The sequence below is a fragment of the Melozone crissalis genome, unplaced genomic scaffold (assembly GCF_028551555.1).
Source record: "Melozone crissalis strain CALT ecotype California unplaced genomic scaffold, PUWL_Pcris_2 ptg000236l_1, whole genome shotgun sequence".
In the NCBI taxonomy this organism is placed as follows: Eukaryota; Metazoa; Chordata; class Aves; order Passeriformes; family Passerellidae; genus Melozone; species Melozone crissalis.
In genome coordinates this window covers 429,935-449,069 of record NW_026535997.1, presented here as the reverse complement: position 1 = coordinate 449,069, position 19,135 = coordinate 429,935, and the positions used below count along the sequence as shown (strand labels likewise).

Below are 19,135 nucleotides of genomic sequence, written 5' to 3'. Positions count from 1 at the left end.
TTTCCACAGTCTCAAAAATCCTTCACCCTGTGGCTACCCCTTCCAGAAAACTGAGTTTGACTTGCTGGCAGCTCCAAAAATCCTCATTTTCCCTCAGAAAACCCCTCATTTTCCCTCAGAAAAAATCTTCATTTTCCCTCAGAACAATCTTCATTTTCCCTCAGAAAAAAAATCCTCATTTCCCCTCAGAAAAATCCTCATTTTCCTTCAGAAAAAAAATCCTCATTTTCCCCTCAGAAAAATCCTTATTTTCCCCTCAGAAAAATCCTCATTTTCCCCAGAAAAATCCTCATTTTCCTTCAGAAATGATGCAGGCAAGAACAGGAATTCCCAGGGAGGAGCATCCTGGATTTGGGGAGGTGTGAGGGAGTTTTTTTTTCTCATTCCTCACCCAATTTCCCACCCACCACCCTCAGCCAAACATCACAAAGAGCTCTGCAAAATTCCTGCTGCTACATTTTTCCCTCAGAAAATGCAGTTTTGACAAAAAATTTCCCCTTGTATGAATAATATTTGATGGAGAAAGCTGTGAAAGATTCATGTCAACTTGTTTCCTTTCAATAATGTCAAAACACTTGGTTTGGATGTTCTTGTTTAGTTTTGACTTTTATTATTCTAATGTGGAAGTGATTTTACTTTAAACATTCATCAGGAGGAATGTTTCAATCTTATTGAAGTAACATGTTTTGATATTTTTGAATCACTCCTTTTTTTTTTTTTTAAATGGAACTTCTGCCCTGCTCAATATTTCATGGATTTTACTCCCTCACACAAAGAAATGCAGGAACCAGGGGATTTTTCTCAGGTCAAAAAATGGAATTGCCGAATAAATTCAATTTCCTGACCTCTGTGAGGTGATGAAACCTTCCAGCTGTGTTTGCCTGCTGCTGACAAGGAGAGGGTGGGAATTGGGAGCTCTAATTCCTCATTTTCCTCCCATTTTTAACCCACTTATTTGAGTTGGGGTCGTGCAGAGTGACAGGAAAGGGTGAGGAGGGAGGAGACCCTGCAGTGATGTCTTGATTCTCTCTCATCCAAGGGTCAAAATGCTGATTTTACCTTGCTTGGCTGCATTTTTTCTGAGCTCCTGATGCCCTCAGCACATCCTGATTTTACTGATGCTGCACATTCCCAGTTCCCTTTGGAATTCCAGCTCTGGAAATTCTGCTTTTCCCCAAGCTGGAGCTGCTTGGTGCAGAATTCCTGTGATTCCCATCCCTGCAGGGCCACCAGCCCAAGCTGAGGGAAACATTTGGGGTTGGCTCTGGGGTTTTGGCATCTCTGACCCTTCTGGGAAGCTTCCGTGGCCTTCAGGAGGATGGGGCTGCCGTGGCTCAGGCAGGAATTTTTTGTGTCCATTTGTGGAGTTTTGGGGTTGCCAAAATGGGAATTTTTTATGTCTGTGTGTGGAATTTTGGAGCTGCCACAATGGGAATTTCCTGTGTCCATGTGTGGAATTTTAGGACTGCCAGGATGGGGTCAGGCAGGAATTTTTTGTGTCCATCTGTGGAGGAGTTTTGGGGCTGCCACAATGGGAATTTCTTGTGTCCACGTGTGGAATTTTGAGGCTGCCAGGATGGGGTCAGGCATAAATTTTTTGTGTTGGTGTGTGGAGTTTTGGGGCTGCCAAAATTAGGAATTTTTTGTGTCCGTGTGTCGAAGTTTTGGGGCTGCCAAGACGGGAATTTTTAATATCCATTTGTGCGGGCATTTCGGGGCTGCCAGGATGGGAATTTTTTGTGTTCATGTGTGGAATTTTGGGACTGCCAGGATGGGGTCAGGCAGGAACTTTTTGTGTCCGTTTGTGGAGGAGTTTCAGGGCTGCCAGGATGGGAATTTTTTGTGTCCATGGGTGGAATTTTGGGGCTGCCAAAATGGGAATTTTTATTTCCACTTGTGGAGTTTTAGGGCTGCCATCCCTGGCACTTGCTCACTGCATTTCCAGGTTCCAGGGTGTGGAAGGGAAGGGATGACAGCCAAGGGTGTTCTGAGTGGCAGCAGGGAGCATCCCCAGCCCCCAGGTCCCCATCAGACACGCTGATAAATGTTCCACATCCACTCCCTCCCATCCCAGCTCGTTGCTATTCCTTGAGTTTTCCAGCTGAATTTTCATTTCATGCTAAGCACTGTTGGCCTTGTGCGTTTTTTGAGGGGAGGAATGAACAGTTCAGTGCAGCTTTAACACCCAAAATTTTCATTTTCCATCCCTAATGTGCAAGTGCAGCTCCTAAACAGTCGGATTTGGAAAGTGTGCAGGAAGATCTGTAAATCCTGGCAATGTGCTTTCACTGAGAGGCAAAAAAACCTCAGCCTGTTTCATGAAAACTTTTAATATTAATTTATGTTAAATTATTTTGGGGATGCTTCATTAGCTAGCAGTGAGTTTTCAGCTCGAGATGCAGCAGAAGCTCCGTGACTTCTGCTCAAAATACACCTGGATGTGGAGTTGCCTGGAGCCAGAATAATAATGAGGGTGCTTGTTGTTATTCCAGCCAAATTGGGATATTAGAGGGAGTCATGCAAATCTCAGCTCCCGTGGTTTGCCTCTGTAAAGGAAGTGTCAGAAAAGAAATTTCCAATTTGGTGCAAGAAATTGGAAACGGGGAGGAAAAAGACAGCGAGACTGATCAGAGATGATGGGGATAAAAACCAGAGGAGTGTGGAGCAGATAAATAATGTGGGAACACTAAGGAAGAATGAAAGAATGAAGTTTTTGGGGCTAAAAACCAGAGGATTGGCAAAGGAGTGTGGGGCAGATAAACAATGTGGGAACACTCAGGAGGAATGAAATTTTTGGGGATATATCCAAAGGATTGGGAGTGGAAAGGAGAGTGGAGCAGGTAAATAATGTGGGGACACTAAAGAGGAATGAAGGAATGAAGTTTTTGGAGCTAAAAACCAAGAGGACTGGGAGAGGATTGAGCAGCAGATAAATAATGTGGAAATACTCAGAAAGAATGAAGTTTTTGGGGATAAATACAAAGGATTGGGAGTGGAAAGGAGAGTGGAGCAGATAAATAATGTGGGAACACTAAGGAGGAATGAAGGAATGAAGTTTTTGGAGCTAATAATGATCCAGGGCAGGGAGCCTTTTGGAAATGGGATTGAGGGGAGCAGGAGGTAACAGGAAATTGTGCCTGGGGTTTATTTGGAGTCCAAATCAGAGAGGGATTAACTCTGTGTGAATGGGAATGGGGTTTAGGAGAGAATCGGGGTTGGGATGCCACAACCTGTGGGGGCTTCACCAGCTGGGCCTCAGCCCCTTCCCCACACCCAAATTCTCTCTTCCAGCCCCTTCCCACACCCAGATTCTGTTTTCTCTCTTCCAACTCCTTCCCCACACCCAAACCCTGTGTTTTCTCTCTTCCAGCCCCTTCCCACACCCCAATCCTATGTTCTCTCTTCCAGCCTCTTCTCCACACCCAAATTTTGTGTTCTCTCTCTTCCAGCCCTTTCCTCACACCCAAATTCTTTCTTCCAACCCCTTCCCACACTCAAATCCTGTTTTCTCTCTTCCAGCCCCTTTCCCGCACCCAGATTCTCTGTTCCCTCTTCCAACACCCTGACCTTGTGTTCTTTCTCTTCCACCCTCTTCCCCACACCCAAATTCCTGTTTTCTGTCTTCCAACCCCTTCCCCACACCCAAATTCTCTGTTTTCTCTCTCCCAGCCCCTTCCCTCACCCAACCCCGTGTTGTTTTTCGTTGCAGAGATTGACCAGGGCAGCTGTGGGGACCCCGGCGTCCCCGCCTTCGGCCGCCGCGAGGGCTCCCGCTTCCGCCACGGCGACACCCTGCACTTCCAGTGCCAGCCCGCCTTCGAGCTCAAGGGCCACAAAAGCATCACCTGCCAAAAGAGCAGCCAGTGGTCTGCTCAGAAACCTGTGTGTGTTTGTAAGTGGGTCAGCAGTGCCCTGGGTGCCCTCTGAGGGGACACCGAGGTGGTGGCGCCTGCCCCGTGGCACCTTCAGCCAGCTTGGGGACAGGTTTGGGGTCTTCACTGGGCAGGGCAGGGGAGATTTGGGCTGTGCTGGGCTCCCCCTGCCTTGTCCTGAGGGAAAAAAATCAGCCCTTGGTGGTAGCACAGACAGGGCATGGCCAAGTTCCACATTTAAACGTGGAGTCTCTTTGTAGAGATGGATTTGGGCTGTGTTTGGTTCTCCCTGCCTTGTCCTGAGGGAAAAATCAGCCCCAGGTGGAGAGGACCCAGCAAATTCACAATTTAAACCTGGATTCTGTTTGTAGAGATTGATTTGGGCTGTGCTGGGTTCTCCCTGCCCTGAGAGAAAATGAAGTCCTTGGTGGCCAGCACAGACAGGACATGGCCAAATTCACAATTTAAACCTGGGGTCTCTTTGTAGAGATGGATTTGGGCTGTGGTGGGCTCTCTCTGCCTTGTCCTGAGGGAAAAATCAGCCCTTGGTGGACAGGACCCAGCAAATTCCAGATTTAAACCTGGATTCTCTTTGCAAAGAGAGATTTGGGCTGTGCTGGGCTCTCCCTTCCCTTCCCAGAGGGAAAATCAAATCCTTGGTGGCCAGCACAGACAAGACCCGGCCAAATTGACAATTTAAACATGGATTCTGTTTGCAAAGAGAGATTTGGGCTGTGCTGCCCTGCTCTGAGGGAAAATCAGTCCTTGGTGGCCTTGGCACAGAAAGGACCCAGCAAATTCCAGATTTAAACTTGAATTCTCTTTGTAGAGAGAGATTTGGGCTCTTCAGTGCTCTCTCTGCCCTGCCCTGAGGGAAAATCAAGTCCTTGGTGGCCAGCACAGACAGGACACGGCCAAATTCACAACTTAAACCTGAATTCTCTTTTTACCCCCTCATTTTTTCCCTCATGATCCGACCCTCTCCAGGCTCCCTCCTGCTGGGCCTCAGTTTTACATTTGTTGCCCCATTCTCAGCAGGTTTGGGATATTCTGCTCTCTGTGGTGACTCAGGATCACATTTTGGGGTGGAAATGGGAGTTCTGCCCAGTCCCTGTGGGGTTTCAATGCTCTCAGTGTCCTCTGTAGATATATTGAGCAATTTGCTTTATTGCCCTGACAGGACCTTCCTGCAGGAATTTTCCCCAGAGTTTTCCCTCTGTTTCCCCCAGCTGGTGATAACCTCACTCTTCTTTTTATCTCCTTTTCTGCTTTTTTTAAATCTCCTTTTCTACTTTTGTTGGCTCTGTTAAAATCTGGGCCTTGTTGGAGCAGGGGAGTGAGGCTGAACCTGAAAAAAAACAGGAAAATGCAGTTGAGGGAGGGGAGAATGCAGAGGGAGAAAGCAAAAATGTTCTTTTTAGAAGTTCAGGTGCCAAACTGGGTGGAATTCCAGTGAAAATGTGGTGTGACAGGAGCTAATCCATGAAAAAGATGGAGCTGGGGAGGAAAAAAACAGGTTTTGCAGAGGGTCTGGAGAGTTGGGAGAAAATTGGGGGTCATGGAGAAGGGGGAGAACCAGTTTGGATTCAGTGCCTTTATTTTCAAATATTTATTTAAGCTCAGAGAAATACCTGGGGAAAGGAAGCAATTCCTCTGAGTCCTCCCTTTTCCAGCTGCCATCCCTCCCTTCCTGTTTGGTTTTTTTTATTTGTAAGCAAATCAGCTGGAGGTGCTGCTGAGGAAAAAAATATTGGAGTTTTTCCTGGGAGGTGGGAAGTGTTAGACTGGTCCTGTGCTGGTTTTTCCTTTTAATTTCTTGGAATTTCAGGTGAATTTGGACAAGTTGGTGTGGTTGAGGCTGGTGCTGAGAGTTTGAAATGAGGATAAACTTGTGGTTTGTGCTCAGGGCAGCAGGACTGGGTGGTAACAGAGTAAAAAGGAGATTTTTGGTTAAAAAGGATTATTGATGTTGATCAAATCAAGCCCCATCCATGCAAAGCATGGCAGGAATCTTTCAGTTCCAATAATTCCAGTGTGATCTGTTCTCTGTGGCTCTTGGGATATTAATGGATCAAAAAAACAATGTGCAGGCAATGGGAAAAATGTGAAAAATGTCTCACAGACCCCTCCTGACCTTCACTCCTGATTTATTGTGGAGCAGGAGGGGTCACAAAATGGACAAAATGTGTTTGAATTCCAGGTGGGAAATGTTGGGAGAACATCAGATGTGAGGGGGAGAAATGAGGGAACCCTTTTGCTTCTGTGAAATTTGGATTTGGGGGGTTTGTTTCTTTGAAATTTGGGGTTTGGGGGTAGTCTCTTTGTAATTTGGGTGTTGGGGGGTTGTTCCTGTGGAATTTGGGGAGTCTGGTTGGTTTTGGGGTATCTGTGGGTGTGTTCCTCTTAAGTATGGGTGTTTGACTCTAAAATATCAGTTTCTGGGTGTCCGTTTCTTTACAATTTAGGTGTCTGAATGTTTGTTTCTGTCCAATTTGAGTGTCAGGGTATCTGTTCCTGTACTTTGTGGGTGTCTGGGTGTTTATTTCTGTACAGTTTGAGTGCCTGGGTGTTTATTTTTGTACAATTTGAGTGCCTGGGTGTTTATTTCTATACAATTTGCAAGTCTAGGTGTTTATTTCTGTACAATTTGAGTGTCTGGGATCTGTTTCTGTACAATTTTAGTGTCTGCATGGCTGTTTCTGTGCAATTGTGTGTATCTGGCTGTTTGTTCCTGTTCCATCTGGGTGTCTGTTCCTGTTCAGTGTGGGTGGGTGTCTGAGTGTTTATTTTTGTACAATTTAGGTATTTGGGTGTCTGTTTCTGTGAGATTTGGATGGTTGGGTGTCTGTTCCTGTTCAATGTGAGTGTCTGGATGTTTTTTCCCCTGTTAAATTTGGGTGTTTGAGTGTCTGTTCCTGTTAAATTTGGGTGTCTGGGAGTTTATTTCTGTACAATTCAGATGTCTAGGTGTCTATTCCTGTTCAGTTTGAGCGTGTGAGTGTTTATTTCTGTACAATTTAGATGTCTGGATGTTTGTATCTGTAGTTTGGGTGTCTTTCTGTACAGTTTGAGTGTCTGGCTTTGGGTGATGGCTGAAATTCTTCTCTCTGTCTTGCACCATCCTGCACTGTTTGAACCAACTCCATAATTTGTTTTTGGCTTTAAAAATGGCATTTCCAGGGTTGGGGGATGTGGTGTCTGTCACAGGCCTGGGCAGTTCCACACCCAGAACTTGATTTTTGGACAGAATTTGTTCCTTTTTCTCAGCAAAACAGGCTTGGGGGGACATTGGATGAACATCCCTGAACGAAAACCCTTGTGCTCTGATTTGGGGATAGAATATCCTGTGGCTGGGGAGATTATTCAGTTTATAAACAGAGAATCAGCTCCATAATTCCAGCTCTGGAGCTGCTGACACTGAGGATGGAGATGTGGTGAGGGAGAGATCCAGGGTGGGAATTGCTGTTCAAACATCCTCGTGTGGAGTAGAGAATAAAACCCCTCATTTCCTGGTTTTATTTGTCCCCAAAATTCACTGAATCAGGTTTATTTGACAGAAAGAGCAGGGCCCTGGTGCTCCTGGGGGGGTTCTGCAGTGAGAGGATCTTTGAGGGATCTTTGTTCTTCCCTTCCCTTCTCCTCCTGCTTTTCCCAAATTTTCACCCTGCATTTCCCTCTGTGTGCTTGACCCGTGCCAGGCAGTGCTGTCATTTTCCACGAGGGATAATTGTGGCACTTGGAGTGACAATAAATGTCATTGTCACCTCCTTGGGCAGAGTTCCTGCCTTGGTTCAGGTGCCCTCTGCCAGTTCTGGGAGAGTCCTTCCAGAATTTCTGCTGCAGCTTCAGTTTGTTGGGATCACACTTGGAAAATTCAGGTTTTTCTGGACCCGCCTCGTGTTTGACAGGGAATTTAATGGTGGGGGAGTAAAAGGGAGGGGAGTAAAAGGAGTGGATTTGGGCCCCAAAATTCTTGGGAATGGGAAGGGTCTGCACTGACCCCAGCAGGGTTGGGTTGGTTGGCGTCGCTCAGCAGTTTTGGGATCGTTGTGGTCATTACTGGGAAGGTTTGGGGGTAAATCTAGGAAAGTTTGGATGGATTTGGAGCAAGCACATTAATTTCTGGAAATGTTTGGGTTTGGGATTCATGTGATCGTTCCTGGGAATGTTTGAATGAAACATGTTCATTTCTGGAAATATTTGAGTAGGTTTGGGATTCATGTGATCATTCCTAGGAATGTTTGGATTTGGGGATAAATCTGAGAAAGTTTGAATGGATTTGGAGCAAACACATTCATTTCTGGACATGTTTGGGTTTGGGATTCATGTGGTCATTCCTGGTAGTGTTTGAATGGATTTGGGATTAACGTGGTTGTTCCTGGGAATGTTGGATTTGGTTTGGGAATGTTGGATTTGGTTTGGGATTCATGTGGTCATTCCTGGGAATGTTTGATTGGGTTTGGGATAAATCTGTTCATTCCTGGGAATATTTGAATGGATTTGGGATTCATATGGTCATTCCTAGGAAAGTTTAGGGATAAATCTGGGAATGTTTGGATGGATTGGGAGCCAACACATTCATTTCTGGAAATGTTTGAGTTTGGGATTCATGTGGTCATTCCTGGGAGTGTTTGATTTAATTTGGATTAATGTGGTCGTTCCTGGGAATGTCTGAATGGATTTGGGATAAATCTGTTCATTCCTGGGAATGTTGGATTGGGTTTTGGATTCATGTGGTCATTCCTGGGAGTGTTTGAATGGATTGAGGATAAACATGTTCATTTCTGGGAGTGTTTGAATGGATTTGGAACAAATCTATTCATTCCTGGCAGTGTTTGATTCCATTTGGGGATAAATCTGTTCCTTTCTGGGAGGGTTTGGGTTTGGGGAGAAACGTGTTCATTCCTGGTTGGTTTTGAATGGACTGGGGACAAATGTGTTAATTCCTGGGTATGTGTGAGTGGATTTGGGATAAATGAGTGTGTTCCTGGGTTTGTTTTTTAACACATCTTCATTCCTGGGAATGTTTGGATAGATTGGGAACAGATGTGGATAAATGTATTCATTGCTAGGTATATTTAATGGATTTGGGATAAATGTGTTCGTTAACATCCCAGTTATTCCTGCCAAAAAAATCTGCCACAGGAAAGTGGTGGCTGCCCAAAAGTGTCCCCCCAGCCCCTGAGGGACAGTCCCATGCAGCATTGGCAGGGAGAGGTGAACAGCAGCACCACGAGGCTTTTTTGGGCCAAAAAAATGCCCACAAACTTCCACTTTCTTGTGGCCACTGCCAAAATTCCCAAGGGAGCTGCTGGGAGAGGAAGAGCTCTGTTGGAAATGATGGGAATTCAGGAGAGGAAGGTGCAGAAGCTTTTCAGGAGCAGATGGCTGCAGGATCCAGCCCTGTCCCAGTGGGGATCAGCAGTTCCCAGTTAAGTTTTTTAAAACTTCAGCTCCTTCCCAAAGCCAGGCCCTGCTCCTGCTGGAGTGGGTGGCAGTGAAACCTGCTCTTCTCTGCACATCTATTTTAAATTCTGTGATATTTTCCTCAAGATTTGCTTCCCAAAACCTGCCTGGTTTTCATTCTTCTCCTCATACCTGCAGTCCCACCCCCAGACTGAGCTGAGTTTTGTTGCTCTGAAATGACAAAACCCTCCCGGTTAATTTTGCTCCAAACTCCTTCCCTCACCTCCCACCTGCCCTGAGGTGCCACAAGGTTTTTAGGAGGAAAAGGCACCATGAGATGCAGATTTTTATCTTTTTTTTGCCCTTGGAATAACAGATACAGAAAGAGGAAAATACAAAATGTGAAGAACTTCGCTGCCCAGCTGGAGCAGTGCCCTGAGCTTCCAGCACTGTCCTGCTTTCCCAGCCCATCACCAAGGAGGAATTTTTGGAAAAAAAATTGAAATGCAAAGCAGAAAATCCACTCCTGTCTCCCAGCTCTCTCCCAAGAGGTCTGTGGGAGCAGGATCTAAAAACTGAGAGGAAAGTCAAGAATTTTGGATTGTTTCCATGGAAACTGCAGTTGTTCCAAGGATTCCTTGCTTGGTTTTCAGCTCCTGACCCTGCTCCTGTGGTGTGACCTCACTTTGGGATCAGCCCTGGGTTCTCCTGAAGGATGAGCAGGGATGGAGGCAGGAACAGGAGGAGAGAGGTGGGATCTGGGAAGGGAGAGTAAAAGGGAAAAGAGAGGAAAGAGAAAGAGAGAAAAGAGAAAGAGAAGAGAGAAAAGAGAAAGGAAAGCAAAGGGAGAAAAGAGAAAGAGAGAAAAGAGAAGAGAGAGAAGAGAAAGAGAAGAGAGAAAAAGAGAAGCGAGAAGAGAGAAAAGAGAAAAGAAAACAGAAGAGAGAAAAGAGAAGAGAGAAGAGAAAAGAGAGAATTGCAGGAATTTCTCCTGCCTGCTCCATGTTCACATCCATATCTCTCTCCCAAAAAAAGAACCAAGGAGCTGCTCCTTCCTTGTTTCACTGCTCTAAACCAAGCAGAATCCTGGTGCTGCTTGTGATAACGTGAACAAATCCCTGTGCTGGTTCATTCATGCCGTGGTCTCGCTGCTCTGTGTCTGCTGTGATTTATTCTGTATTTAATAAAGGGATTTTTCTCATTGCCTTTGCAGTAATTGGTCAGCAATAAGGATTATTGGCAAATGTAGCAATTATCGACAAATAAAAAAAAAATTATTGACACAGGCAGCTTTGTAAACAGGCCCCTGTGCTGTGCACATAATGAAATGGCCTCTGCTGGCATTTAACAAGGGTAATGAATATTAATTGCAGCCAGGGCTGCTGATGGGCAGCTGCAGGCAGCAGGGCTGGCCTCTGTCATGTTGGGGATGGCTCCTGCTGCTCAGGGCTCTTTGGGATGCTCCAGGTGCAGCTGGGCTGTCTCCATCCTCTTCCTCCTGACAGCCTGGCCCTGCCTGTGACACGCTGTTAAACAGCTCCTGGTTTGTCCCAGTGTGCAGCTGCAGGGAGGCTGGAGGGGCAGAGCTGAAACCTCCTTCCAAGTGAGGGAAAAACTCCTTTCAAGTGAAGAAAAATCTTCCACATAGAAGAAAAACCTCCTTCCATAGTAAGGAAAAATTTCCTTCCAAGTGAGGGAAAACCTCCTTCCATAGTGATGAAAAATCTTCCACAGAGAAGGAAAACCTTCTTCCATGGTAATGAAAAATCTCCTTCCAGAGAGAGAAAAAAATCTCCTTCCACAGCAAGGAAAAACCTTATTCCATGGCAATGGAAAACCTCCATCCACAGTGAAGAAAAATCTTCCACAGAGATGGAAAACCTCCTTCCATGGTAAGGAAAAATCTCCTTCCAGAGAGAGGAAAAATTTCCTTCCACAGAGAAGAAAAACCCCCTTCCAAGTGAGGGAAAAACTCCTTCCATAGTGAAGAAAAGCCTTGCACAGAGAAGAAAAATCTTCCACAGCAAGGAAAAACCTTCTTCCACAGCAATGGAAAACCTTCTTCCAAGTGAAGAAAAATCTTCTACAAAGAGGGAAAATCTCCTTCCATGGTAAGGAAAAATCTCCTTCCAGAGAGAGGAAAAATTTCATTCCACAGTGAAGAAAAATCTTCCACAGAGAAGAAAAACCTTCTTCCATAGTAAGGAAAAATCTCCTTCCACAGAGAAGGAAAACCTCCTTCCACATAAGGAAAAATCACCTTCCATAGTGAGGAAAAATCTCCTTCCAGAGAGAAGAAAAATCTCCTTTCACAGAGAGGAAAAATCTCCTTCCGCAGTGAGGGAAAACCTTGCACAGAGAAGGAGAACCTCCTTCCATGATAAGGAAAAATCTCCTTCTAGGGAGAAAAAAAATCTCCTTTTATGGCAAGGAAAACATCCTTCTACAGTGAAGAAAAATCTTCCACAGAGACCAAAAATCTCCTTCCAGAGAGAGGAAAAACTTCCTTCCACAGTGAAGAAAAATCTTCCACATAGAAGAAAACCCTCCTTCTGCAGTGAAGGAAAACCTTCCACAGAGAGGGAAAACCTCTTTCCACAGTGAGGTAAAACTTCCTTCCATAGTGAGGGAAACCTCCTTCCAAGTGAGGGAAAACCTCCTCTGCCTCACCAGATGAAGAAAATCATCATCTCACAGCCTCCGTGGTGTTGTTCATGAACCCTGTGGCTCCCTGGGCTGGATGTTCCCCTCTGGGATGTGATTCCAGCTCCCCTCTCCATCAAGGGGAGCTTTTTCCTGGCCACAGCTTGGCCCTCCAGCTCCAACTCGCATTTCTCCTCACTGATCTTATGGAAAATCAAAATCCTCGTTTACTTCCCTGCAGTGGAGACTCTTGGAGGGTTTTGTGGTTTTTTTTTTTTTATCAGCTCCTCTTTAATCTGTCACTTTGTTTTATCTGGCAAAGGTTAATTTTATATTCTTCCCTCGCTCTGCTCCTCTCCCCTTTGTCAGCAAGTCCTTTGTTGTTTTATTTTCTGAACTAGCGACTGCACCTCTCTCTTGCTGGGCTGCTGGAGGTCCTGGCTGAATGCTAATTCACCCCTTTGGATTTAAAAATTTAGAGGAGACACCTCATCCCTGCTGCTGAGACATTTCCCTGGGTGCAAATGAATTTATTTTCAATTTTCCTCAGGCAGATTACACCGTGCTTATGCTGACAGAATTATTTGACAGCATCCCCTGATATTTCAGCATCTGGTAGAGAGAGAGCCCAGAAAAAAAATCCTGAGGATGTTTTGCAGTTTGTTTTCCCTTTAATCTGCTCTCTTTGTGGCTTTGAGAGCAGGGAATGGATTGTGCAGCTCCGTGACCTTGATAACGTCACAGGAACGTCCGAATTGTTTGATCCCAGCCCATTAAGTGGTGAGGGGAGACAGAGGGAAAATAACAGAGGGAGGCAGAGCACTGATCCAAATAATTGTCTAAACGCCAACCCCAAGCCAAGCTCATCCTCTGTGCCAGGAATTAGGGAGATGGATGTTCCCAATAATGGGTTTTACCACGGGTGGCGGTGGGGAAAAGGGATGAGCAAAGCATCCGTACATAAAATATCCCAAAGTTTGGGCAGGTTGCACTCCAAAGGCAGCCTTGCCTTCCCGAATTAATGGGCCTTGGCAGCTGCAGCTTGGGATGGATTGAACCCCTGGAGAGCTTGAAGGGTTTTTCATGCATGTTGTGCCCCTCAGCTTCATTTTAAACATGGTTTTAATTATTTCCGTGGCTTTTTGGGAACCAGCAGAAATCAGGGGTTTATTTGTGGTGGGAAGAGCTTCCCCTCCACCAGAGCTGCAGATTCCTCTGGTTTGTCCCAAACCTCAGCATTTGGGAATGTTCTTGGGCTGTTCCACCTCTCCCAGTGCTCAGCCAGGTGTGAACAACTTCCCAAGGGCGCAGACAGAGCAAATTAACTCCCAGCTCCTTCTCCAAGCACTCCATTTGTCCCACAAATACTCCCTGGTGTGCACGGAAGGAGTTTGATGAATGCAGAGGGGGGAAAAATGAGCTCAGCAGATGGAAAGGGCAGATTTTATTGTGAGCAAACCCCCGAGGAGCCTGCAGCACCCTGGGGATGGATGTGTCACCTGTGGGTGACAGAGCTGAGCCAGGGACAGCAGCAGCGGAGGCTGGAGCAGTGCCCAGAGTGGCTGAGCTGGTTCCTTGCTCCCAAGTTCTGTGGGATTGTGCTGGGATGTGGCCACAGCAAAAAAAAAAAAATAATGTTGAGGCAAAATCTGGCTGGTTCCATGCTGGTTTTATTTTGCACCAGCTCAAGTCACCCACTGGATTTTTGGGAGTTTTCCTGAGAGAATTCACCAGGAAAATGCCAAATCCCACCTAAGAGGCATTTTCTTCCTGCTGTTAAATAGAACTGGAAGGGACTGGAAAATGGCAAATCCACCTAAAATCCTGAATAAAATATTCCGATTTAGTGGTGACCCAAAGATTTAGATTCAGTGGTGACCAGAAGATTGGGATTCGGTGGTGACCCAAATATTTTAATTTAGTTGTGACCAAAATATTTGGATTTAGTGATGACCAAGAGATTCTGATTCAGTGGTGACCAAAATATTTGAATTTAGTAGTGACCAAAAGATTCTGATTTACTGATGACCAAAAGGTTCTGATTTAGTGGTGACCAAAAGATTTGGATTCAGTGATGACCAAAAGATTCTGATTTACTGATAACCAAAATATTCTGATTCAGTGGTGACCAAATGCTTCCCTGCTGCTCCTGTGAGGAGGGAAATAAAGAACAAATGGAAGGGAACTAATGGAAGATCCAGGGTGGTGTTTTCCCCTCCTGGTTTTTGATGCACATGAAATGCTGATATTTCTGTGATGACAGAATTTCTGTCAGTGGGCTCTGGCAGCCTGAAATCACATTTTCCCTCCTGAGGCAGCCTCAGAGCAGGAACTGTGAATATCCCAGTGAGGAGGCTGAGGGCAGGGCCAGCTGTGGGGACTGATGCCACTTTCCCTTTGCAGTTTCCTGCTTTTTCAACTTCACCAGCCCGTCGGGGACCGTGCTGTCGCCCAACTACTCCGAGGAGTACGGGAGCAGCCTGCACTGCGTGTGGCTGATCATCGCCAACCCCGAGAGCCGCATCCACCTGGCCTTCAACGACTTCGACGTGGAGCCCCAGTTTGATTTCCTGGCTGTCAAGGACGGTGCCACGGCCGAGTCCCCCGTGCTGGGCACCTTCTCAGGGAGCCACATCCCCTCCTCGCTGACCAGCAGTGGCCACGTGGCCAGGCTGGAGTTCCAGACTGACCACTCCATGGAGAAGAGAGGGTTCAACATCACCTTCACCAGTGAGTGTGTGTTGGGTTTGTGTGGTGGGGAGGGATGGTGCATATTATATATATATATATATATGTATATATGTGTATACATATATATGTATATATGTGTGTGTATATATATATATGTGTGTGTGTATATATGTGTGTGTATATGTAAATATGTATATGTATATATGTATATGTATATATAATATATACATATACATATCATATATACATATATGAAATTTCTATATTATATATATTATATATATAGAAAGATATTGTATAATATATATATTATATAGAATCATAAAGTTAGCCATCTTGTCAGAAGGCTAACTTTATGATTATATATTATATATTAATTGTACTTTCATTACTTATGGTTATATTATTTTATGATTATATATTGTATAATTACTTTATGATTATGTCTTATATATTAATAATTACTTTATGATCCTATATTATATAATATATAATCTTATCTTTCATATTAATTAATATATATTAGTTATTGCTTGATTATTATATATTATATATCTTATATTTTTATTATTTAGATTATATCTTATATTAATTTTTTATTAAATATTCTATATTTATTATTATTATCTGGGCATCTCCTCCTCCTCCTGGCACTGGGAAGGGGAAAAATTCAATTTTTCTCAATTTGAGGGTGCAACACCCTCATTTTGGGGACAGGGTCGGGGGGACAGTACAAAAAGTTGCTGATTCTCCTGTTTTCTGTTTCTCTCCTGCTGCTGGCAGCGTTCCGGCACAACGAGTGCCCAGACCCCGGCGTGCCGGTGAACGGGAAGCGCTTTGGGGACAGCCTGCAGCTGGGCAGCTCCGTGTCCTTCCTGTGTGACGAGGGCTTCATCCGCACCCACGGTGCCGAGAGCGTCACCTGCGTGCTGCAGGAGGGCAGCGTGGTGTGGGACAACGCCGTGCTGCGCTGCGAAGGTAAGCCCCAGCGCCTGCCTGCTGCCCATGGGGTAGTTTGGGGTGGTTTGGGGTGGTTTGGGGTGGTTTGGGGTGGTAAAGATCCCATCTCAGCTCTTCCCGTGGGTGTTGTTAGGAAAATTCATCCACAAACACCAGAGGTTTGTGGCCAAAAAGGAGACACAGGAGTCCTGGAACTTTATTCCAATCAAGGCAGAGGCCATGGGGCATTCCACTCAAAGTTTTGGAGGACGCAGCCTCCTTTTTATCCCAATTTCCCAGCTGCATTTCCCTTCTCTCTTTCCCCATTTCTGAGGTACTTGAGAAGTTCAGACTTCCCAGAACACCTGATCCCAGAGATTTCCCTCTAATGTACAACCCTCCCTTCTAATTTCTAATTCTTCCAGAATTTAGGGGTTTTTCCCCATTTCTGAGGTACTTGAGGTACGCCTGATACCAAAGATTCCCCTCTAATATACGACTCTTGCTTTTGATATTTAATTCTTAGGGGATTTAGGAGTTTTTCCCCATTTCTGAGGTACTTGAGAGGTTCAGACTTCCCAGAACACCTGATCCCAAAGATTTCCCTCTAATGTACAAACCTCCCTTTGAATTCTTAATTCTTATGGAATTTAACGGTTTTTCCCATTAATTTTTCTGCGCTGTGATGGTCAGCCCTAGCTTCTGCCTGCTGCCCATGGGGTGGTTTGGGGTGCTGAAGAACCCATCTCAGCTCTTCCCATGGGTGTTGTTAGGAAAATCCATCCACAACTATAGAGGTTTATGGCCAAAAAGGAGACAGAGGAGTCCTGGAACTTTATTCCAATCAAGGCAGAGGCCATGGGGCATTCCCTTGGGATCTCTCCAATTTTTAAAGGATGCAGCCTCCTTTTTATCCCAGTTTCCCAGCTGCATTTCCCTTCTCTCTTTCCCCATTTCTGAGGTACTTGAGAGGTTCAGACTTCCCAAAGATTCCCCTCTAATGTACAACCCTCCCTTTTAATTTTAATTCTTAGGGAATTTAGGGTTTTTCCCCATTTCTGAGGTACTTGAGAAATTCAGACTTCCCAGAACACCTGATCCCAAAGATTCCCCTCTAATGTACAACCCTCCCTTTTAATTTTTAATTCTTATGGAATTTAGGGGGTTTTCCCCATTTCCTCCTCCTCCTCTCCTCCTCTTCTCCTCTCCAGGTGAACATTCCTTCAGGGAAAGATATTTCTGGGGGGAATTTTGCAGCCTTTTGGGGTCCAGAATCAAGGTTCTGCCTGTCGGGTCTCACTCTCACATTCCACAGTGTCCAGCCAACACCTTCCAGAATTTTCCACCCCTCTGGAAGGAGGAGTTTGCTGGGGAGGAAGTTTCAGTTCAAATATTCCTGAGCTCTGTTTATTTTCCAATTTTTTTGGTGTGGAATGAATGCTGGGGAATATTTTTTATTGTGGTTTTTTGATGATTTGATGATCAGTTCTTGTTACAGCAGGTATTTTTCTAATAACAATAATAATAATAATAAAAGGTTCTGGTTTGGTGATGCCTCAAAGCTTCCCTGCTGCTCCTGTCAGGGAGGGAATGAAACAAAAAGGAATGGAAGATCCAGGGTGATGTTTTCCCATCCTGGTGTTTGATCCATGTAAAATATCTGATATTTGTGTCATGACGGAAGTTCTCTCAATGGGCTCTGGCAGCTGAGAGACAAAAATTCTGCATTTCCATCTCCTGGCCACAACAGCCAACCCTGCCAAGGGGGGAGCTGGGCTGAATTAAAGGCTTTAATTCAGATTTCAAAGCTTTTTTAAGACTTTCAAGCCTCTGCTCTGGAAAAAAGAAGTGAAGAAGGAGCTCATTAGGACTGAAAATCTTCCTGTGCCCTGTGTTCTCAGGGAAGTGATGCTCTGCTCTGGTATTTGCAGCAATTTGAATAACAAGTGCTGAACTCTTGAGAAGCAGCTCTGGAATATTGAGAAATAATTGGAGTAATTGGCCCTGCCTTGCCTGAGCAGCAGGAATTGCACAGTCCTGGCCATTGTCTTTGGGATTGAAGGAAGGAATCAATTGTTTTCAACAGCTTTTATAGAATAAAAAGCTGGACATTTTTGTATTCTTAAATAATTTTGCTCCTGTCAAAATGTAGGTTTAATTCAGGCCTCCTGTTCCTTTCAAAGCACAAGCCTTGAAATTTACATTTTTTTAAGTGTGGAAGGGAAACATTCATTAAATAATACACTTCTAATCAACTTTTATATGTGATAACCTTCTGCCTTCTCCTCCTGATCACTCTGGTGAGTTCTTTGACTCACCCTTCAGTCTGGACCTTTTAATTACCCTTTTTAAGCAAGGAGAAAAGCTCAGAGATCTAAAATCCTGAAAAATAAATTAATGGGAATGAAGGAGACAGAGAAAAGGGTGGAAATTCTGACAGGAGACCAAGCACAGCTTTGGGGCAGAAAGGAAAAATAATTGCTTTGGAGCCAGCTGAGATCAAGTGACTTTGATCTGTCACCCTTGAGAGCAGCAGGGGAGATTTGGGGATGGGATTGGCACATTTTGAGGTGGTACAAGGGCATGGGGTCATGCACATTGGCATTGGGACTGGAACATTTTGGGGTGGCAGAGGGGCATGGTGACATTGGGGCTGGCACATTTTGGCATGGCACAAGGACACAGTGGCATTGGGATTGGCACATTTTGGGATGGCACAGTGACATGGTGACATTGGGGTTGGCACATTTTGGGGTGGCACTGTGACATTGAGATTGTCATATTTTGGGGTGGCACAGGGGCATGGTGACATTGGGGCTGGCACATTTTGGGGTGGCACAGGGACACGGTGACATTGGGATTGGCACATTTTGGGGTGGCACAGGGACATTGGGATTGGCACATTTTGGGGTGGCACAGTGACACTGGAGCTGGCACATTTTGGGGTGGCACAGTGACATGGTGACATTGGGGCTGGCACATTTTGGGGTGGCTCAGGGACATTGGGATTGGCACATTTTGGGGTGGCACAGTGACACTGGAGCTGGCACATTTTGGGGTGGCACAGTGACATGGTGACATTGGGGCTGGCACATTTTGGGGTGGCTCAGGGACATTGGGATTGGCACATTTTGGGGTGGCACAGTGACACTGGAGCTGGCACATTTTGGGGTGGCACAGTGACATGGTGACATTGGGGCTGGCACATTTTGGGGTGGCTCAGGGACATTGGGATTGGCACATTTTGGGGTGGCACAGGGGCACGGTGACATTGGGATTGGCACATTTTGGGCTGGCACATTTTGGGGTGGCACGGTGACATTGGGGCTGGCACATTTTGGGGTGGCACAAGGACACGGTGACATTGGGGCTGGCACAGGGGCACGGTGACATTGGGGCTGGCCCTGGGTGACTCCTTAGAGGACAAACCTGACAGTTTATGTGATTTTTGTCCCTCTGGTCTCTCAGACCTTGTGTCTTTTTCCCAGAAAATGCCAAGAAGTTCCTGCAGCTCCTGCTGGTGGCACTGGGGACCACGGGGTGGATTTAATGCCCTGCTCTGGTGACATCCCTGGTGGCAGCAA

At 45.5% G+C, this 19,135-nt stretch overlaps 1 pseudogene; it reads left to right on the top strand.

Annotated features, from left to right (window-relative positions):
- Positions 1-3,709: 3,709 nt before the first annotated feature.
- LOC128949463 (CUB and sushi domain-containing protein 2-like) overlaps positions 3,710-19,135 on the top strand; it is a 101,418-nt pseudogene continuing 85,992 nt past the window's right edge.